Source organism: Centropristis striata, chromosome 17, assembly GCF_030273125.1.
Source record: "Centropristis striata isolate RG_2023a ecotype Rhode Island chromosome 17, C.striata_1.0, whole genome shotgun sequence".
In the NCBI taxonomy this organism is placed as follows: domain Eukaryota; kingdom Metazoa; phylum Chordata; class Actinopteri; order Perciformes; family Serranidae; genus Centropristis; species Centropristis striata.
Window position 1 is genome coordinate 33,287,693 of NC_081533.1, and position 20,154 is coordinate 33,307,846.

Here is a 20,154-nt window from a genome sequence, read left to right on the forward strand (position 1 = left end):
CAATCTTTAACCTGGGTGGGCTTGAACCACCATCCTTTCGGTTAACAGCTGAACGCGCTAACCAATTGCGCCACAGAGACACGTCTGACATCCATCTGAGGGGGTGTGGCCTCAACCTTCAGGCCACACCCACTTGCAGTTTCCATTGACTTGTCATTGTTGGGGCAAAATGTTTATCAATCTTTAAACAGTTACCTTGAAATTGAACTGTGACATTGAATTAGACAATTTTCTTCACAAGCACATGCTGCCACTGGTGATATGTCACAGTCATACTTTTAACTTTGCTCCCAGATGAGGAATGTGTACCCCTGACAGTGGCTCTTTCATTTCCATAAAGTGGACTTATGTTTTACCCACAACACGTCCCTGGGTGGGCTTGAACCACCATCCTTTCGGTTAACAGCCGAACGCGCTAACCAATTGCGCCACAGAGACACGTCTGACATCCATCTGAGGGGGTGTGGCCTCAACCTTCAGGCCACACCCACTTGCAGTTTCCATTGACTTGTCATTGTCGGCGCCAAATGTTTATCAATCTTTAAACAGATTTGGAAAATTTCAAGTGACCTTATCACGCAGTAGCAGAAGGTTCTTGGCACTTTTAACCTTGAAATTGAACTGTGACATTGACTGAGATAATTTTGTTTACAAGGACATGCTGCCACTGGTGATATGTCACAGTCATACTTTTAACTTTGCTCCCAGATGAGGAATGTGTACCCCTGACAGTGGCTCTTTCATTTCCATAAAGTGGACTTATGTTTTACCCACAACACGTCCCTGGGTGGGCTTGAACCACCATCCTTTCGGTTAACAGCCGAACGCGCTAACCAATTGCGCCACAGAGACACGTCTGATGTCCAACTGAGGGGGTGTGGCCTCAACCTTCAGGCCACACCCACTTGCAGTTTCCATTGACTTGTCATTGTCGGCGCCAAATGTTTATCAATCTTTAAACAGTGATTTGGAAAATTTCAAGTGACCTTATCACGCAGTAGCAGAAGGTTCTTGGCACTTTTAACCTTGAAATTGAACTGTGACATTGACTGAGATAATTTTGTTTACAAGGACATGCTGCCACTGGTGATATGTCACAGTCATACTTTTAACTTTGCTCCCAGATGAGGAATGTGTACCCCTGACAGTGGCTCTTTCATTTCCATAAAGTGGACTTATGTTTTACCCACAACACGTCCCTGGGTGGGCTTGAACCACCATCCTTTCGGTTAACAGCCGAACGCGCTAACCAATTGCGCCACAGAGACACGTCTGACATCCATCTGAGGGGGTGTGGCCTCAACCTTCAGGCCACACCCACTTGCAGTTTCCATTGACTTGTCATTGTTGGGGCAAAATGTTTATCAATCTTTAAACAGTTACCTTGAAATTGAACTGTGACATTGAATTAGACAATTTTCTTCACAAGCACATGCTGCCACTGGTGATATGTCACAGTCATACTTTTAACTTTGCTCCCAGATGAGGAATGTGTACCCCTGACAGTGGCTCTTTCATATCCATAAAGTGGACTTATGTTTTACCCACAACACGTCCCTGGGTGGGCTTGAACCACCATCCTTTCGGTTAACAGCCGAACGCGCTAACCAATTGCGCCACAGAGACACGTCTGAGGGGGTGTGGCCTCAACCTTCAGGCCACACCCACTTGCAGTTTCCATTGACTTGTCCAAATTTTTATCAATCTTTCATTTCCATAAAGTGGACTTATGTTTTACCCACAACACGTCCCTGGGTGGGCTTGAACCACCATCCTTTCGGTTAACAGCCGAACGCGCTAACCAATTGCGCCACAGAGACACGTCTTAGGGGGTGTGGCCTCAACCTTCAGGCCACACCCACTTGCAGTTTCCATTGACTTGTCATTGTCGGCGCAAAATGTTTATCAATCTTTAAACAGTGATTTGGAAAATTTCAAGTGACCTTATCACGCAGAAGCAGAAGGTTCTTGGCACTTTTGACCTTGAAATTGAACTGTGACATTGACTGAGATAATTTTGTTTACAAGGACATACTGCCACTGGTGATATGTCACAGTCATACTTTTAACTCTGCTCCCAGATGAGGAATGTGTACCCCTGACAGTGGCTCTTTCATTTCCATAAAGTGGACTTGTGTTTTACCCATAACACGTCCCTGGGTGGGCTTGAACCACCATCCTTTCTGTTAACAGCCGAACGCGCTAACCAATTGCGCCACAGAGACACGTCTGACATCCATCTGAAGGGGTATGGCCTCAACCTTCAGGCCACACCCACTTGCAGTTTCCATTGACTTGTCATTGTTGGGGCAAATTGTTTATCAATCTTTAAACAGTTACCTTGAAATTGAACTGTGACATTGAATTAGACAATTTTCTTCACAAGCACATGCTGCCACTGGTGATATGTCACAGTCATACTTTTAACTTTGCTCCCAGATGAGGAATGTGTACCCCTGACAGTGGCTCTTTCATTTCCATAAAGTGGACTTATGTTTTACCCACAACACGTCCCTGGGTGGGCTTGAACCACCATCCTTTCGGTTAACAGCCGAACGCGCTAACCAATTGCGCCACAGAGACACGTCTGACATCCATCTGAGGGGGTGTGGCCTCAACCTTCAGGCCACACCCACTTGCAGTTTCCATTGACTTGTCATTGTCGGCGCCAAATGTTTATCAATCTTTAAACAGATTTGGAAAATTTCAAGTGACCTTATCACGCAGTAGCAGAAGGTTCTTGGCACTTTTAACCTTGAAATTGAACTGTGACATTGACTGAGATAATTTTGTTTACAAGGACATGCTGCCACTGGTGATATGTCACAGTCATACTTTTAACTTTGCTCCCAGATGAGGAATGTGTACCCCTGACAGTGGCTCTTTCATTTCCATAAAGTGGACTTATGTTTTACCCACAACACGTCCCTGGGTGGGCTTGAACCACCATCCTTTCGGTTAACAGCCGAACGCGCTAACCAATTGCGCCACAGAGACACGTCTGACATCCATCTGAGGGGGTGTGGCCTCAACCTTCAGGCCACACCCACTTGCAGTTTCCATTGACTTGTCATTGTTGGGGCAAAATGTTTATCAATCTTTAAACAGTTACCTTGAAATTGAACTGTGACATTGAATTAGACAATTTTCTTCACAAGCACATGCTGCCACTGGTGATATGTCACAGTCATACTTTTAACTTTGCTCCCAGATGAGGAATGTGTACCCCTGACAGTGGCTCTTTCATATCCATAAAGTGGACTTATGTTTTACCCACAACACGTCCCTGGGTGGGCTTGAACCACCATCCTTTCGGTTAACAGCCGAACGCGCTAACCAATTGCGCCACAGAGACACGTCTGAGGGGGTGTGGCCTCAACCTTCAGGCCACACCCACTTGCAGTTTCCATTGACTTGTCCAAATTTTTATCAATCTTTCATTTCCATAAAGTGGACTTATGTTTTACCCACAACACGTCCCTGGGTGGGCTTGAACCACCATCCTTTCGGTTAACAGCCGAACGCGCTAACCAATTGCGCCACAGAGACACGTCTTAGGGGGTGTGGCCTCAACCTTCAGGCCACACCCACTTGCAGTTTCCATTGACTTGTCATTGTCGGCGCAAAATGTTTATCAATCTTTAAACAGTGATTTGGAAAATTTCAAGTGACCTTATCACGCAGAAGCAGAAGGTTCTTGGCACTTTTGACCTTGAAATTGAACTGTGACATTGACTGAGATAATTTTGTTTACAAGGACATACTGCCACTGGTGATATGTCACAGTCATACTTTTAACTCTGCTCCCAGATGAGGAATGTGTACCCCTGACAGTGGCTCTTTCATTTCCATAAAGTGGACTTGTGTTTTACCCATAACACGTCCCTGGGTGGGCTTGAACCACCATCCTTTCTGTTAACAGCCGAACGCGCTAACCAATTGCGCCACAGAGACACGTCTGACATCCATCTGAAGGGGTATGGCCTCAACCTTCAGGCCACACCCACTTGCAGTTTCCATTGACTTGTCATTGTTGGGGCAAATTGTTTATCAATCTTTAAACAGTTACCTTGAAATTGAACTGTGACATTGAATTAGACAATTTTCTTCACAAGCACATGCTGCCACTGGTGATATGTCACAGTCATACTTTTAACTTTGCTCCCAGATGAGGAATGTGTACCCCTGACAGTGGCTCTTTCATTTCCATAAAGTGGACTTATGTTTTACCCACAACACGTCCCTGGGTGGGCTTGAACCTCCATCCTTTCGGTTAACAGCCAAACGCGCTAACCAATTGCGCCACAGAGACACGTCTGAGGGGGTGTGGCCTCAACCTTCAGGCCACACCCACTTGCAGTTTCCATTGACTTGTCATTGACTTGTCCAAATGTTTATCAATCTTTCATTTCCATAAAGTGGACTTATGTTTTACCCACAACACGTCCCTGGGTGGGCTTGAACCACCATCCTTTCGGTTAACAGCCGAACGCGCTAACCAATTGCGCCACAGAGACACGTCTTAGGGGGTGTGGCCTCAACCTTCAGGCCACACCCACTTGCAGTTTCCATTGACTTGTCATTGTCGGCGCAAAATGTTTATCAATCTTTAAACAGTGATTTGGAAAATTTCAAGTGACCTTATCACGCAGAAGCAGAAGGTTCTTGGCACTTTTGACCTTGAAATTGAACTGTGACATTGACTGAGATAATTTTGTTTCCAAGGACATGCTGCCACTGGTGATATGTCACAGTCATACTTTTAACTTGCTCCCAGATGAGGAATGTGTACCCCTGACAGTGGCTCTTTCATTTCCATAAAGTGGACTTATGTTTTACCCACAACACGTCCCTGGGTGGGCTTGAACCACCATCCTTTCGGTTAATAGCCGAACGCGCTAACCAATTGCGCCACAGAGACACATCAGAGGGGGTGTGGCCTCAACCTTCAGGCCACACCCACTTGCAGTTTCCATTGACTTGTCATTGACTTGTCCAAATGTTTATCAATCTTTCATTTCCACAAAGTGGACTTATGTTTTACCCACAACACGTCTCTGGGTGGGCTTGAACCACCATCCTTTCGGTTAACAGCCGAACTCGCTAACCAATTGCGCCACAGAGACACGTTATAGGGGGTGTGGCCTCAACCTTCAGGCCACACCCACTTGCAGTTTCCATTGACTTGTCATTGTCGGCGCAAAATGTTTATCAATCTTTAAACAGTGATTTGGAAAATTTCAAGTGACCTTATCACGCAGAAGCAGAAGGTTCTTGGCACTTTTAACCTTGAAATTGAACTGTGACATTGACTGAGATAATTTTGTTTACAAGGACATGCTGCCACTGGTGATATGTCACAGTCATACTTTTAACTTTGCTCCCAGATGAGGAATGTGTACCCCTGACAGTGGCTCTTTCATTTCCATAAAGTGGACTTATGTTTTACCCACAACACGTCCCTGGGTGGGCTTGAACCACCATCCTTTCGGTTAACAGCCGAACGCGCTAACCAATTGCGCCACAGAGACACGTCTGATGTCCAACTGAGGGGGTGTGGCCTCAACCTTCAGGCCACACCCACTTGCAGTTTCCATTGACTTGTCATTGTCGGCGCCAAATGTTTATCAATCTTTAAACAGTGATTTGGAAAATTTCAAGTGACCTTATCACGCAGTAGCAGAAGGTTCTTGGCACTTTTAACCTTGAAATTGAACTGTGACATTGACTGAGATAATTTTGTTTACAAGGACATGCTGCCACTGGTGATATGTCACAGTCATACTTTTAACTTTGCTCCCAGATGAGGAATGTGTACCCCTGACAGTGGCTCTTTCATTTCCATAAAGTGGACTTATGTTTTACCCACAACACGTCCCTGGGTGGGCTTGAACCACCATCCTTTCGGTTAACAGCCGAACGCGCTAACCAATTGCGCCACAGAGACACGTCTGACATCCATCTGAGGGGGTGTGGCCTCAACCTTCAGGCCACACCCACTTGCAGTTTCCATTGACTTGTCATTGTTGGGGCAAAATGTTTATCAATCTTTAAACAGTTACCTTGAAATTGAACTGTGACATTGAATTAGACAATTTTCTTCACAAGCACATGCTGCCACTGGTGATATGTCACAGTCATACTTTTAACTTTGCTCCCAGATGAGGAATGTGTACCCCTGACAGTGGCTCTTTCATATCCATAAAGTGGACTTATGTTTTACCCACAACACGTCCCTGGGTGGGCTTGAACCACCATCCTTTCGGTTAACAGCCGAACGCGCTAACCAATTGCGCCACAGAGACACGTCTGACATCCATCTGAGGGGGTGTGGCCTCAACCTTCAGGCCACACCCACTTGCAGTTTCCATTGACTTGTCATTGTCGGCGCCAAATGTTTATCAATCTTTAAACAGTGATTTGGAAAATTTCAAGTGACCTTATCACGCAGTAGCAGAAGGTTCTTGGCACTTTTAACCTTGAAATTGAACTGTGACATTGACTGAGATAATTTTGTTTACAAGCACATGCTGCCACTGGTGATATGTCGCAGTCATACTTTTGCTCCCAGATGAGGAATGTGTACCCCTGACAGTGGCTCTTTCATTTCCATAAAGTGGACTTATGTTTTACCCACAACACGTCCCTGGGTGGGCTTGAACCACCATCCTTTCGGTTAACAGCCGAACGCGCTAACCAATTGCGCCACAGAGACACATCTGAGGGGGTGTGGCCTCAACCTTCAGGCCACACCCACTTGCAGTTTCCATTGACTTGTCATTGACTTTTCCAAATGTTTATCAATCTTTCATTTCCATAAAGTGGACTTATGTTTTAACCACAACACGTCCCTGGGTGGGCTTGAACCACCATCCTTTCGGTTAACAGCCGAACGCGCTAACCAATTGCGCCACAGAGACACGTCTTAAGGGGGGTGGCCTCAACCTTCAGGCCACACCCACTTGCAGTTTCCATTGACTTGTAATTGTCGGCGCAAAATGTTTATCAATCTTTAAACAGTGATTTGGAAAATTTCAAGTGACCTTATCACGCAGAAGCAGAAGGTTCTTGGCACTTTTGACCTTGAAATTGAACTGTGAGATTGACTGAGATAATTTTGTTTACAAGGACATGCTGCCACTGGTGATATGTCACAGTCATACTTTTAACTCTGCTCCCAGATGAGGAATGTGTACCCCTGACAGTGGCTCTTTCATTTCCATAAAGTGGACTTGTGTTTTACCCACAACACGTCCCTGGGTGGGCTTGAACCACCATCCTTTCTGTTAACAGCCGAACGCGCTAACCAATTGCGCCACAGAGACACGTCTGAGGGGGTGTGGCCTCAACCTTCAGGCCACACCCACTTGCAGTTTCCATTGACTTGTCATTGACTTGTCCAAATGTTTATCAATCTTTCATTTCCATAAAGTGGACTTATGTTTTAACCACAACACGTCCCTGGGTGGGCTTGAACCACCATCCTTTCGGTTAACAGCCGAACGCGCTAACCAATTGCGCCACAGAGACACGTCTTAAGGGGGGGTGGCCTCAACCTTCAGGCCACACCCACTTGCAGTTTCCATTGACTTGTAATTGTTGGCGCAAAATGTTTATCAATCTTTAACCTGGGTGGGCTTGAACCACCATCCTTTGGGTTAACAGCTGAACGCGCTAACCAATTGCGCCACAGAGACACGTCTGACATCCATCTGAGGGGGTGTGGCCTCAACCTTCAGGCCACACCCACTTGCAGTTTCCATTGACTTGTCATTGTTGGGGCAAAATGTTTATCAATCTTTAAACAGTTACCTTGAAATTGAACTGTGACATTGAATTAGACAATTTTCTTCACAAGCACATGCTGCCACTGGTGATATGTCACAGTCATACTTTTAACTTTGCTCCCAGATGAGGAATGTGTACCCCTGACAGTGGCTCTTTCATTTCCATAAAGTGGACTTATGTTTTACCCACAACACGTCCCTGGGTGGGCTTGAACCACCATCCTTTCGGTTAACAGCCGAACGCGCTAACCAATTGCGCCACAGAGACACGTCTGACATCCATCTGAGGGGGTGTGGCCTCAACCTTCAGGCCACACCCACTTGCAGTTTCCATTGACTTGTCATTGTCGGCGCCAAATGTTTATCAATCTTTAAACAGATTTGGAAAATTTCAAGTGACCTTATCACGCAGTAGCAGAAGGTTCTTGGCACTTTTAACCTTGAAATTGAACTGTGACATTGACTGAGATAATTTTGTTTACAAGGACATGCTGCCACTGGTGATATGTCACAGTCATACTTTTAACTTTGCTCCCAGATGAGGAATGTGTACCCCTGACAGTGGCTCTTTCATTTCCATAAAGTGGACTTATGTTTTACCCACAACACGTCCCTGGGTGGGCTTGAACCACCATCCTTTCGGTTAACAGCCGAACGCGCTAACCAATTGCGCCACAGAAACACGTCTGATGTCCAACTGAGGGGGTGTGGCCTCAACCTTCAGGCCACACCCACTTGCAGTTTCCATTGACTTGTCATTGTCGGCGCCAAATGTTTATCAATCTTTAAACAGTGATTTGGAAAATTTCAAGTGACCTTATCACGCAGTAGCAGAAGGTTCTTGGCACTTTTAACCTTGAAATTGAACTGTGACATTGACTGAGATAATTTTGTTTACAAGGACATGCTGCCACTGGTGATATGTCACAGTCATACTTTTAACTTTGCTCCCAGATGAGGAATGTGTACCCCTGACAGTGGCTCTTTCATTTCCATAAAGTGGACTTATGTTTTACCCACAACACGTCCCTGGGTGGGCTTGAACCACCATCCTTTCGGTTAACAGCCGAACGCGCTAACCAATTGCGCCACAGAGACACGTCTGACATCCATCTGAGGGGGTGTGGCCTCAACCTTCAGGCCACACCCACTTGCAGTTTCCATTGACTTGTCATTGTTGGGGCAAAATGTTTATCAATCTTTAAACGGTTACCTTGAAATTGAACTGTGACATTGAATTAGACAATTTTCTTCACAAGCACATGCTGCCACTGGTGATATGTCACAGTCATACTTTTAACTTTGCTCCCAGATGAGGAATGTGTACCCCTGACAGTGGCTCTTTCATATCCATAAAGTGGACTTATGTTTTACCCACAACACGTCCCTGGGTGGGCTTGAACCACCATCCTTTCGGTTAACAGCCGAACGCGCTAACCAATTGCGCCACAGAGACACGTCTGAGGGGGTGTGGCCTCAACCTTCAGGCCACACCCACTTGCAGTTTCCATTGACTTGTCCAAATTTTTATCAATCTTTCATTTCCATAAAGTGGACTTATGTTTTACCCACAACACGTCCCTGGGTGGGCTTGAACCACCATCCTTTCGGTTAACAGCCGAACGCGCTAACCAATTGCGCCACAGAGACACGTCTTAGGGGGTGTGGCCTCAACCTTCAGGCCACACCCACTTGCAGTTTCCATTGACTTGTCATTGTCGGCGCAAAATGTTTATCAATCTTTAAACAGTGATTTGGAAAATTTCAAGTGACCTTATCACGCAGAAGCAGAAGGTTCTTGGCACTTTTGACCTTGAAATTGAACTGTGACATTGACTGAGATAATTTTGTTTACAAGGACATACTGCCACTGGTGATATGTCACAGTCATACTTTTAACTCTGCTCCCAGATGAGGAATGTGTACCCCTGACAGTGGCTCTTTCATTTCCATAAAGTGGACTTGTGTTTTACCCATAACACGTCCCTGGGTGGGCTTGAACCACCATCCTTTCTGTTAACAGCCGAACGCGCTAACCAATTGCGCCACAGAGACACGTCTGACATCCATCTGAAGGGGTATGGCCTCAACCTTCAGGCCACACCCACTTGCAGTTTCCATTGACTTGTCATTGTTGGGGCAAATTGTTTATCAATCTTTAAACAGTTACCTTGAAATTGAACTGTGACATTGAATTAGACAATTTTCTTCACAAGCACATGCTGCCACTGGTGATATGTCACAGTCATACTTTTAACTTTGCTCCCAGATGAGGAATGTGTACCCCTGACAGTGGCTCTTTCATTTCCATAAAGTGGACTTATGTTTTACCCACAACACGTCCCTGGGTGGGCTTGAACCTCCATCCTTTCGGTTAACAGCCAAACGCGCTAACCAATTGCGCCACAGAGACACGTCTGAGGGGGTGTGGCCTCAACCTTCAGGCCACACCCACTTGCAGTTTCCACTGACTTGTCATTGACTTGTCCAAATGTTTATCAATCTTTCATTTCCATAAAGTGGACTTATGTTTTACCCACAACACGTCCCTGGGTGGGCTTGAACCACCATCCTTTCGGTTAACAGCCGAACGCGCTAACCAATTGCGCCACAGAGACACGTCTTAGGGGGTGTGGCCTCAACCTTCAGGCCACACCCACTTGCAGTTTCCATTGACTTGTCATTGTCGGCGCAAAATGTTTATCAATCTTTAAACAGTGATTTGGAAAATTTCAAGTGACCTTATCACGCAGAAGCAGAAGGTTCTTGGCACTTTTGACCTTGAAATTGAACTGTGACATTGACTGAGATAATTTTGTTTCCAAGGACATGCTGCCACTGGTGATATGTCACAGTCATACTTTTAACTTGCTCCCAGATGAGGAATGTGTACCCCTGACAGTGGCTCTTTCATTTCCATAAAGTGGACTTATGTTTTACCCACAACACGTCCCTGGGTGGGCTTGAACCACCATCCTTTCGGTTAATAGCCGAACGCGCTAACCAATTGCGCTACAGAGACACGTCTGATGTCCATCTGAGGGGGTGTGGCCTCAACCTTCAGGCCACACCCACTTGCAGTTTCCATTGACTTGTCATTGTTGGGGCAAAATGTTTATCAATCTTTAAATAGTTACCTTGAAATTGAACTTTGACATTGAATTAGACAATTTTCTTCACAAGCACATGCTGCCACTGGTGATATGTCACAGTCATACTTTTAACTTTGCTCCCAGATGAGAAATGTGTACCCCTGACAGTGGCTCGTTCATTTCCATAAAGTGGACTTATGTTTTACCCACAACACGTCCCTGGGTGGGCTTGAACCACCATCCTTTCGGTTAACAGCCGAACGCGCTAACCAATTGCGCCACAGAGACACGTCTGACATTCATCTGAGGGGGTGTGGCCTCAACCTTCAGGCCACACCCACTTGCAGTTTCCATTGACTTGTCATTGTCGGCGCCAAATGTTTATCAATCTTTAAACAGAGATTTGGAAAATTTCAAGTGACCTTATCACGCAGTAGCAGAAGGTTCTTGGCACTTTTAACCTTGAAATTGAACTGTGAGATTGACTTAGATAATTTTGTTTCCAAGGACATGCTGCCACTGGTGATATGTCACAGTCATACTTTTAACTTGCTCCCAGATGAGGAATGTGTACCCCTGACAGTGGCTCTTTCATTTCCATAAAGTGGACTTATGTTTTACCCACAACACGTCCCTGGGTGGGCTTGAACCACCATCCTTTCGGTTAATAGCCGAACGCGCTAACCAATTGCGCCACAGAGACACATCAGAGGGGGTGTGGCCTCAACCTTCAGGCCACACCCACTTGCAGTTTCCATTGACTTGTCATTGACTTGTCCAAATGTTTATCAATCTTTCATTTCCACAAAGTGGACTTATGTTTTACCCACAACACGTCTCTGGGTGGGCTTGAACCACCATCCTTTCGGTTAACAGCCGAACTCGCTAACCAATTGCGCCACAGAGACACGTTATAGGGGGTGTGGCCTCAACCTTCAGGCCACACCCACTTGCAGTTTCCATTGACTTGTCATTGTCGGCGCAAAATGTTTATCAATCTTTAAACAGTGATTTGGAAAATTTCAAGTGACCTTATCACGCAGAAGCAGAAGGTTCTTGGCACTTTTAACCTTGAAATTGAACTGTGACATTGACTGAGATAATTTTGTTTACAAGGACATGCTGCCACTGGTGATATGTCATAGTCATACTTTTAACTTTGCTCCCAGATGGGGAATGTGTACCCCTGACAGTGGCTCTTTCATTTCCATAAAGTGGACTTACGTTTTACCCACAACACGTCCCTGGGTGGGCTTGAACCACCATCCTTTCGGTTAACAGCCGAACGCGCTAACCAATTGCGCCACAGAGACACGTCTGAGGGGGTGTGGCCTCAACCTTCAGGCCACACCCACTTGCAGTTTCCATTGACTTGTCATTGACTTGTCCAAATGTTTATCAATCTTTCATTTCCATAAAGTGGACTTATGTTTTAACCACAACACGTCCCTGGGTGGGCTTGAACCACCATCCTTTCGGTTAACAGCCGAACGCGCTAACCAATTGCGCCACAGAGACACGTCTTAAGGGGGGTGGCCTCAACCTTCAGGCCACACCCACTTGCAGTTTCCATTGACTTGTAATTGTCGGCGCAAAATGTTTATCAATCTTTAAACAGTGATTTGGAAAATTTCAAGTGACCTTATCACGCAGAAGCAGAAGGCTCTTGGCACTTTTGACCTTGAAATTGAACTGTGACATTGACTGAGATAATTTTGTTTACAAGGACATGCTGCCACTGGTGATATGTCACAGTCATACTTTTAACTCTGCTCCCAGATGAGGAATGTGTACCCCTGACAATGGCTCTTTCATTTCCATAAAGTGGACTTGTGTTTTACCCACAACACGTCCCTGGGTGGGCTTGAACCACCATCCTTTCTGTTAACAGCCGAACGCGCTAACCAATTGCGCCACAGAGACACGTCTGACATCCATCTGAGGGGGTGTGGCCTCAACCTTCAGGCCACACCCACTTGCAGTTTCCATTGACTTGTCATTGTCGGGGCAAAATGTTTATCAATCTTTAAACAGATTTGGAAAATTTCAAGTGACCTTATCACGCAGTAGCAGAAGGTTCTTGGCACTTTTAACCTTGAAATTGAACTGTGACATTGACTGAGATAATTTTGTTTACAAGGACATGCTGCCACTGGTGATATGTCACAGTCATACTTTTAACTTTGCTCCCAGATGAGGAATGTGTACCCCTGACAGTGGCTCTTTCATTTCCATAAAGTGGACTTATGTTTTACCCACAACACGTCCCTGGGTGGGCTTGAACCACCATCCTTTCGGTTAACAGCCGAACGCGCTAACCAATTGCGCCACAGAGACACGTCTGATGTCCAACTGAGGGGGTGTGGCCTCAACCTTCAGGCCACACCCACTTGCAGTTTCCATTGACTTGTCATTGTCGGCGCCAAATGTTTATCAATCTTTAAACAGAGATTTGGAAAATTTCAAGTGACCTTATCACGCAGTAGCAGAAGGTTCTTGGCACTTTTAACCTTGAAATTGAACTGTGAGATTGACTTAGATAATTTTGTTTCCAAGGACATGCTGCCACTGGTGATATGTCACAGTCATACTTTTAACTTTGCTCCCAGTTGAGGAATGTGTACCCCTGACAGTGGCTCTTTCATTTCCATAAAGTGGACTTATGTTTTACCCACAACACGTCTCTGGGTGGGCTTGAACCACCATCCTTTCGGTTAACAGCCGAACACGCTAACCAATTGCGCCACAGAGACACGTCTGACATCCATCTGAGGGGGTGTGGCCTCAACCTACAGGCCACACCCACTTGCAGTTTCCATTGACTTGTCATTGTTGGGGCAAAATGTTTATCAATCTTTAAACAGTTACCTTGAAATTGAACTGTGACATTGAATTAGACAATTTTCTTCACAAGCACATGTTTATCAATCTTTAAACAGAGATTTGGAAAATTTCAAGTGACCTTATCACGCAGTAGCAGAAGGTTCTTGGCACTTTTAACCTTGAAATTGAACTGTGACATTGACTGAGATAATTTTGTTTACAAGGACATGCTGCCACTGGTGATATGTCACAGTCATACTTTTAACTTTGCTCCCAGATGAGGAATGTGTACCCCTGACAGTGGCTCTTTCATTTCCATAAAGTGGACTTATGTTTTACCCACAACACGTCCCTGGGTGGGCTTGAACCACCATCCTTTCGGTTAACAGCCGAACGCGCTAACCAATTGCGCCACAGAGACACGTCTGATGTCCAACTGAGGGGGTGTGGCCTCAACCTTCAGGCCACACCCACTTGCAGTTTCCATTGACTTGTCATTGTCGGCGCCAAATGTTTATCAATCTTTAAACAGAGATTTGGAAAATTTCAAGTGACCTTATCACGCAGTAGCAGAAGGTTCTTGGCACTTTTAACCTTGAAATTGAACTGTGAGATTGACTTAGATAATTTTGTTTCCAAGGACATGCTGCCACTGGTGATATGTCACAGTCATACTTTTAACTTTGCTCCCAGTTGAGGAATGTGTACCCCTGACAGTGGCTCTTTCATTTCCATAAAGTGGACTTATGTTTTACCCACAACACGTCCCTGGGTGGGCTTGAACCACCATCCTTTCAGTTAACAGCCGAACGCGCTAACCAATTGCGCCACAGAGACACGTCTGACATCCATCTGAGGGGGTGTGGCCTCAACCTTCAGGCCACACCCACTTGCAGTTTCCATTGACTTGTCATTGTTGGGGCAAAATGTTTATCAATCTTTAAACAGTTACCTTGAAATTGAACTGTGACATTGAATTAGACAATTTTCTTCACAAGCACATGTTTATCAATCTTTAAACAGAGATTTGGAAAATTTCAAGTGACCTTATCACGCAGTAGCAGAAGGTTCTTGGCACTTTTAACCTTGAAATTGAACTGTGACATTGACTGAGATAATTTTGTTTACAAGGACATGCTGCCACTGGTGATATGTCACAGTCATACTTTTGACTTTGCTGCCAGATGAGGAATGTGTACCCCTGACAGTGGCTCTTTCATTTCCATAAAGTGGACTTATGTTTTACCCACAACACGTCCCTGGGTGGGCTTGAACCGCCATTTTTTTTAGGTTTTAACTTAACTTAGTGAAATATGTAGATACACATAAAGGCTTTTTGTCCCCCTTGTAGCTGTTAGCTTTAACGTATTTGGTTCAGGAAACTCTTAACTTCATTCTTGAAACCAGCATCAGTGTGCTTTGTTGTTTGACTGTTTCACTCAATTAAAAATAGACACTAATGCTGTGTTACCTTAAAGCAGTCTCACTGTGCAGCATACAACGTCTGTCATTGTTTATTTTGAATTCAGTTTAAAGCTTCACAAAAAGTTCAGCAGTTCATCAAAAGTGTATTTATGCAATTCTTTTTGTTGCAGAATAAACAAAATACAATATAATATTGGAAAAACTCATTCCTGTTGCTATTCTTAGTACACCCAAATAAAATGACTACCTCTAAAATAAAGTAAATACAGTGACTAAAGTTCACAAATAAGTTGAAAACAGCTGCAAAACAGTCTTTATTATACTGTATGTCTTCTTCAGTCAACAGTCTCTCCGCTCTTTGGTGTCTGTAAGACAAAATACACAGAATATTTACACATGGTAAAATAGTTTAAACTCAAGGCTCACTGATTATGCTGTAGCAGGAGCATTTCATGAATTGGACTAGTTCACCAATGATATGTTTCAACAACTAAACATGTAAAAAACATTAAACACCAAAGTTGTTTCCCTCTTCAGTCAGAAAAATGTCCAAACAAAAGGGTAAAATTTCAGCCTGGTAATGTTAAAAGTTTGTATGAGATACGTATTAATATTCACTGTGGTTTCTTAAAAGGACTAGTTTGGATTTGCATTTAGACAAACATATTAACGCAGTGATAGACCAGCAACTCCGAGGTAAAGTTTCACTTTATGTCTAGTGGCTTTGAAGAGGGCAAAGGTCAGAAATTAAGTTCCCCTCTCATAGACTTAAACAGGCTGACAGCAAGGTAAAATCTCCTTATTGTAAACTGAGTTTTTTAAAGCTGTCTTCAAGTACTTTTTGCTGCTGCCCCCATCCACAGCAGTGCATTGCTTTGCTTCTGTGTCGCTACAACTTTCTGCTTCAAACAGAAACAGAAATAGCTGTTCACGGTTGTAAAAAAAAAAGAATAAAGACAGTTTAAACAGGAAATAAATGTATGTAAATGACGGAAGTGAAGTAGTTACAAGGGTCATGTAAGCCATGAAAGTTAAGTAAAAAACGTAGGTTACGTAAAAAAAAAAAGCTCACTTTTGTTTTCACATGGGACATGAACCCTGTTCTCCTGGTGAAAGTACGCATTTTTTCTACCCATCCCCCTCCCCTCTTATCATTACTGACGTTGTTAAACCAGAGAATACGTGCCCAGCAAAAAAAAAAAAGGATCCCTGTTGACATCACATAGGCATTGTTCCCATACTGGTGGCACATAAAAGGTTGTAAGGTGTGTAATTGTGTGAGATCGGCCATCTGAACTAATCCTGCAGAGCCTGGAGGTCTGTCAAAATGCAGTAAAACACAGTCTGATATATGATATATCCACCCATGGAAGAGGAATGGCTTTGTTAAAATTCCCAGTATGACCGATACTTTTAAATACAAACTAATACACTATATTCTGTATTGTTGATTGATTTGTGACGTTGAGTTCACCCTTACGGTGTGTTCAGACCGGACGCGTAGCGAATATTTCGCGCGACAAGATTACATACAAAGTCAATGCAAACACGCGAATAGACGCAAATTTTTGCCGGCGGCGCGAATCGCGGGTTTCGAGCGACGCGAATGCCGCGAATGCCACGATTGACGCGAATGTCGCGGCGCGAATGAAACAACGCAAATTCGCGTGAGTTCAATAAATTCAACTTTGGCGAAATATTCGCGTGACGCTGTGTCGGGACAGCCTATCAGCGTTGAGATTCTGGACGACAGTGACGTCATGCATCCCGGGAACCCGCCTATTCCTGAAAAATGGAGGAGAAACTTATTGTTGCGGTCTGTGGGCTTCCCGAGCTTTTTGACACATCATCACCCTCCTACCGCAACCGGAACCATAAAGATCTTGCCCGGATGATGTCACTCACCCAGACACGACGGCGTGTTTTCCGACGTATCTCGGACTTCCAGAGCAGGTACAGGGACGCTATGCTTGTCATGGTTGATGACAGAATGAAATGGAGGGAATTATTTGGCGCTAAATAGTCTCTTGGGCGAAAATTCGCGAGTTATTTACTCGCGCGAGTGACGCGAGTAAATTCAACTACTCGCGCGAGTAACGCAACGCGAAAATTCGCTACGCGTCCGGTCTGAACACACCATTACAGGAGAACACAATCATGCAGCTGCAGGGTGAAGTGTTCAAAATAACCTAAAAAGAGTAATTAGCTAAATTAGCTTCAGAGGAATGTGCTGTTGACAGTCTTACCCAGTTCATTGGTACATAGAGAGCTTCCTCTTCTGTTGAACTCGAGTCTTTGTCTGCTGTTGGGTTCAGGGTCACTGTGGGGCTGTATAGTCTTGAATCTGCAAAATGTAACATTTTGTTTCATGTCAAGACACAATAAATGATCATCTCAAGGGCAGTTTTCAATAAGATAAAGACTTTAGAGCAGGAGTGGGCAATTCATTTTCCCAAGGGGCCACATGACCAATACCACGAAGGTTGCAGAGGCCGGACCAAAACTCTGAACTAAATTCTGCTCAATATTAATGTAATCGCTTTATAAAATATAGTAAATGATCTGGTTTTGAGCTGCTACTGATAGGAATACATGTTATGATAAGACTGTTAATGTGGAGTAAATCAAATATAGCAGTAAAAAGCAGTAAATACTCCAATCACTATATCACTTTAACATTTATTTTAAACACAACTGTAAATGACCTTTAGCAAGGTTCCTATTTATGTTTTTGTATTATATAGCTTGTTTTTTCATGTTTGTACATTTTCAAGGTGTTTTACAATGTTGTGATGCTTTTATTTTGAAAAGGTGTCGTCCAGTGTAAAACGGGTGCTTTAATTTTGAAAGCCAGTGACAGGAAATAACCGGTAGAACGGTTAAATGAAAAAACGAACGGTAAATAATAACGAGTGCGTCGTAATTCATATAAAGTTGATATAAAGTATCAAAAGGCTTCTATAGTGGCTGGCTGACAGGAAACAAGGTTTGTTAAAGTTTATTTTATTCTGTCATATATATTAGTGGCTATATTTGTTGTCTTAACTATAGTAAAAGTGCTTGTTAGCTCTAGTGCTAATGATAATGTTTGTTAGCTCTTGCGGTGGATTCACAAGGTGACCAAGGAATGTCTGATTTTTTTTCCATGGAGCGATTTTAAATAAATCTTGTGAACTGTCAGTTAAAGAGTCGAGTCTTTGCAGGGGGGGTACGTAAATCACCTTCAAAATAAAAGCACTGCGTTTGTATTGATTTCTAATTTCTGGGTAACCTCACGTGGGCCGGACAAGGACAGCCAACGGGCCGGATGTGGCCCGCGGGCCGCCCAATGCCCAGGTCTGGTCTAGACAAACATCATCCTAAATACAGTAAATAAACTTTAAATGTTCCGGGCACGTCCAACTGGTAGGAGGCCCCGGGGAAGACCCAGAACACGGTGGAGGGATTATATCTCTCTCCTTGCCTGGGAACGCCTCGGGGTCCCCCAGGAGGAGCTGGACGTTGTGGCTGGGGAGAGGGACGTCTGGAATGCCCTGCTTGGCCTGCTGCCCCCGCGACCCGGCCCGGGATAAGCAGAGGAAAATGGATGGATGTATATGATCATTAGCGAGAAAACAAAAAGGCCTCATCTCAAAGGTGAAGTCTACATGTGTATCTTATACACTGCAAAAAAAGAAAAGTTGGGTGAACTCAAAATTTCAAGGCAAAAAACTTCGATAAAATTTTAAGTTGGACAATTAAACTAAATATCTTAAGTTTTGTTTTTGAGTTTGCTCAACTCTGAATTTCTCTGGCACGATTGTAACGCCGCTATGAATGTCAGCTCATGTTGTGACCACAATTTTGAGTTAGCATTGGTACGCTAATGGCTACTCTTGTAGCTGTAACAAGCAGCGCCGCTAACATCAGTTAGCCGCTAGCATCAGTTAGCCGCTAGCATCAGTTAGCTGCTAGCATCAGTTAGCTGCTAGCTTTCGCTAATGACCGAATTTCACAACAAAGAAATAAGAGTTAGCAGAACTATTGTCCCTTGTTTCGAGCCGCTAGCATAAGTTAGCCGCTAGCATCAGTTAGCTGCTAGCTTTCGCTAATGACCGAATTTCACAACAAAGAAATAAGAGTTATCAGAACTATTGTCCCTTGTTTTGAACCCCAACTTAAAGATATAAGTAACAACAACTCACCAACTTGTTTTTGAGCAGACAACTGGCTTCCTTTGTTGTGCTAACTTACATTATTGCCCTAAATGTCAATAATTTATATTTCCAAGTTTTACCAAATTAAATCACTGTTTTAGGCCAAAAAATACAAGTTGGCTTTTTGGCAGTGTACCAGATGGGGATTCAATGTTGAAATGTCTGCAGCTTTGTTGCATGAATCATTTTGAAGGGTCCATTAAGTGTGTGGGAACCTTTTTTCATCAAATATGTGAAACTGTGGAGTCTCACTTACAGTTAGAGCAGAGTGAACAGGTCAGTGTGTGAGAGGCTGATTAACAGACAGATGACCTTAGTTATAAATACTCTAATGAACAGACTTTAGAGTTTCTCACCTTCTTAATTCTGTGGTTTTGTGCTCTGGTTTGACTCTAGGCTTTTATTATCAGTGGAATCTGCATCGTCTAAAATAAAACCCAGTGTGACTCACTGAGAGGACACAAAAATAGTTCACCCCTCAGTCCTGCTGAGCCACACGTCTAAACCATCAACTATCACCTTAACCTGAGGGACTTTCACACAAAGGAACTTAATCTCTCAAAAACTCACAGAAAATCAAAATTATAATATAAAGTGAAGAAAATCTTTGTCCTCGTTTGATTAAGTTGATAAATTACTGGCAACACATTTAACCCGGAGTGTGATAAGATGCTATAAATAACTTTTAATGGCCATTCTTTTTTTTGAAGTGTTTCAATGGAAGTTATTTACCTACAATGATATAATCCGTACCTCTTTGTCTTTTAATATGATTGAATGCCACCAGCGGCAGCAGCAGCATGGCCACCAATAAAACTGTGACGGCGATCC

General features: G+C 44.0%; 39 non-coding genes and 1 pseudogene across 39 annotated transcripts; all 40 read right to left on the reverse strand.

Moving 5' to 3' along the window:
• The window catches only part of LOC131989060 (zinc finger protein 208-like), a 403,618-nt pseudogene that overhangs the window by 261,115 nt on the left and 122,349 nt on the right, over positions 1–20,154 (reverse strand).
• On the reverse strand, positions 365–438 carry trnan-guu (transfer RNA asparagine (anticodon GUU)). Its single transcript has one exon. It is a non-coding gene; the product is annotated as a tRNA-Asn (tRNA).
• trnan-guu (transfer RNA asparagine (anticodon GUU)) lies at positions 779–852 on the reverse strand. The gene has a single exon. It is a non-coding gene; the product is annotated as a tRNA-Asn (tRNA).
• trnan-guu (transfer RNA asparagine (anticodon GUU)) lies at positions 1,195–1,268 on the reverse strand. The gene has a single exon. It is a non-coding gene; the product is annotated as a tRNA-Asn (tRNA).
• Positions 1,553–1,626, reverse strand: trnan-guu (transfer RNA asparagine (anticodon GUU)). The gene has a single exon. It is a non-coding gene; the product is annotated as a tRNA-Asn (tRNA).
• On the reverse strand, positions 1,747–1,820 carry trnan-guu (transfer RNA asparagine (anticodon GUU)). The gene has a single exon. It is a non-coding gene; the product is annotated as a tRNA-Asn (tRNA).
• Positions 2,152–2,225, reverse strand: trnan-guu (transfer RNA asparagine (anticodon GUU)). Its single transcript has one exon. It is a non-coding gene; the product is annotated as a tRNA-Asn (tRNA).
• trnan-guu (transfer RNA asparagine (anticodon GUU)) lies at positions 2,510–2,583 on the reverse strand. The gene has a single exon. It is a non-coding gene; the product is annotated as a tRNA-Asn (tRNA).
• On the reverse strand, positions 2,924–2,997 carry trnan-guu (transfer RNA asparagine (anticodon GUU)). Its single transcript has one exon. It is a non-coding gene; the product is annotated as a tRNA-Asn (tRNA).
• Positions 3,282–3,355, reverse strand: trnan-guu (transfer RNA asparagine (anticodon GUU)). Its single transcript has one exon. It is a non-coding gene; the product is annotated as a tRNA-Asn (tRNA).
• trnan-guu (transfer RNA asparagine (anticodon GUU)) lies at positions 3,476–3,549 on the reverse strand. The gene has a single exon. It is a non-coding gene; the product is annotated as a tRNA-Asn (tRNA).
• On the reverse strand, positions 3,881–3,954 carry trnan-guu (transfer RNA asparagine (anticodon GUU)). Its single transcript has one exon. It is a non-coding gene; the product is annotated as a tRNA-Asn (tRNA).
• trnan-guu (transfer RNA asparagine (anticodon GUU)) lies at positions 4,444–4,517 on the reverse strand. Its single transcript has one exon. It is a non-coding gene; the product is annotated as a tRNA-Asn (tRNA).
• On the reverse strand, positions 4,848–4,921 carry trnan-auu (transfer RNA asparagine (anticodon AUU)). The gene has a single exon. It is a non-coding gene; the product is annotated as a tRNA-Asn (tRNA).
• On the reverse strand, positions 5,053–5,126 carry trnan-guu (transfer RNA asparagine (anticodon GUU)). The gene has a single exon. It is a non-coding gene; the product is annotated as a tRNA-Asn (tRNA).
• Positions 5,458–5,531, reverse strand: trnan-guu (transfer RNA asparagine (anticodon GUU)). Its single transcript has one exon. It is a non-coding gene; the product is annotated as a tRNA-Asn (tRNA).
• On the reverse strand, positions 5,874–5,947 carry trnan-guu (transfer RNA asparagine (anticodon GUU)). Its single transcript has one exon. It is a non-coding gene; the product is annotated as a tRNA-Asn (tRNA).
• On the reverse strand, positions 6,232–6,305 carry trnan-guu (transfer RNA asparagine (anticodon GUU)). The gene has a single exon. It is a non-coding gene; the product is annotated as a tRNA-Asn (tRNA).
• Positions 6,642–6,715, reverse strand: trnan-guu (transfer RNA asparagine (anticodon GUU)). The gene has a single exon. It is a non-coding gene; the product is annotated as a tRNA-Asn (tRNA).
• trnan-guu (transfer RNA asparagine (anticodon GUU)) lies at positions 6,847–6,920 on the reverse strand. Its single transcript has one exon. It is a non-coding gene; the product is annotated as a tRNA-Asn (tRNA).
• Positions 7,252–7,325, reverse strand: trnan-guu (transfer RNA asparagine (anticodon GUU)). Its single transcript has one exon. It is a non-coding gene; the product is annotated as a tRNA-Asn (tRNA).
• trnan-guu (transfer RNA asparagine (anticodon GUU)) lies at positions 7,457–7,530 on the reverse strand. Its single transcript has one exon. It is a non-coding gene; the product is annotated as a tRNA-Asn (tRNA).
• trnan-guu (transfer RNA asparagine (anticodon GUU)) lies at positions 7,982–8,055 on the reverse strand. Its single transcript has one exon. It is a non-coding gene; the product is annotated as a tRNA-Asn (tRNA).
• trnan-guu (transfer RNA asparagine (anticodon GUU)) lies at positions 8,396–8,469 on the reverse strand. Its single transcript has one exon. It is a non-coding gene; the product is annotated as a tRNA-Asn (tRNA).
• trnan-guu (transfer RNA asparagine (anticodon GUU)) lies at positions 8,812–8,885 on the reverse strand. The gene has a single exon. It is a non-coding gene; the product is annotated as a tRNA-Asn (tRNA).
• trnan-guu (transfer RNA asparagine (anticodon GUU)) lies at positions 9,170–9,243 on the reverse strand. Its single transcript has one exon. It is a non-coding gene; the product is annotated as a tRNA-Asn (tRNA).
• On the reverse strand, positions 9,364–9,437 carry trnan-guu (transfer RNA asparagine (anticodon GUU)). The gene has a single exon. It is a non-coding gene; the product is annotated as a tRNA-Asn (tRNA).
• On the reverse strand, positions 9,769–9,842 carry trnan-guu (transfer RNA asparagine (anticodon GUU)). The gene has a single exon. It is a non-coding gene; the product is annotated as a tRNA-Asn (tRNA).
• trnan-guu (transfer RNA asparagine (anticodon GUU)) lies at positions 10,332–10,405 on the reverse strand. The gene has a single exon. It is a non-coding gene; the product is annotated as a tRNA-Asn (tRNA).
• Positions 10,736–10,809, reverse strand: trnan-auu (transfer RNA asparagine (anticodon AUU)). The gene has a single exon. It is a non-coding gene; the product is annotated as a tRNA-Asn (tRNA).
• On the reverse strand, positions 11,094–11,167 carry trnan-guu (transfer RNA asparagine (anticodon GUU)). The gene has a single exon. It is a non-coding gene; the product is annotated as a tRNA-Asn (tRNA).
• Positions 11,509–11,582, reverse strand: trnan-auu (transfer RNA asparagine (anticodon AUU)). The gene has a single exon. It is a non-coding gene; the product is annotated as a tRNA-Asn (tRNA).
• On the reverse strand, positions 11,714–11,787 carry trnan-guu (transfer RNA asparagine (anticodon GUU)). Its single transcript has one exon. It is a non-coding gene; the product is annotated as a tRNA-Asn (tRNA).
• Positions 12,119–12,192, reverse strand: trnan-guu (transfer RNA asparagine (anticodon GUU)). Its single transcript has one exon. It is a non-coding gene; the product is annotated as a tRNA-Asn (tRNA).
• trnan-guu (transfer RNA asparagine (anticodon GUU)) lies at positions 12,324–12,397 on the reverse strand. The gene has a single exon. It is a non-coding gene; the product is annotated as a tRNA-Asn (tRNA).
• On the reverse strand, positions 12,729–12,802 carry trnan-guu (transfer RNA asparagine (anticodon GUU)). The gene has a single exon. It is a non-coding gene; the product is annotated as a tRNA-Asn (tRNA).
• Positions 13,143–13,216, reverse strand: trnan-guu (transfer RNA asparagine (anticodon GUU)). The gene has a single exon. It is a non-coding gene; the product is annotated as a tRNA-Asn (tRNA).
• On the reverse strand, positions 13,559–13,632 carry trnan-guu (transfer RNA asparagine (anticodon GUU)). Its single transcript has one exon. It is a non-coding gene; the product is annotated as a tRNA-Asn (tRNA).
• On the reverse strand, positions 14,050–14,123 carry trnan-guu (transfer RNA asparagine (anticodon GUU)). The gene has a single exon. It is a non-coding gene; the product is annotated as a tRNA-Asn (tRNA).
• Positions 14,466–14,539, reverse strand: trnan-guu (transfer RNA asparagine (anticodon GUU)). The gene has a single exon. It is a non-coding gene; the product is annotated as a tRNA-Asn (tRNA).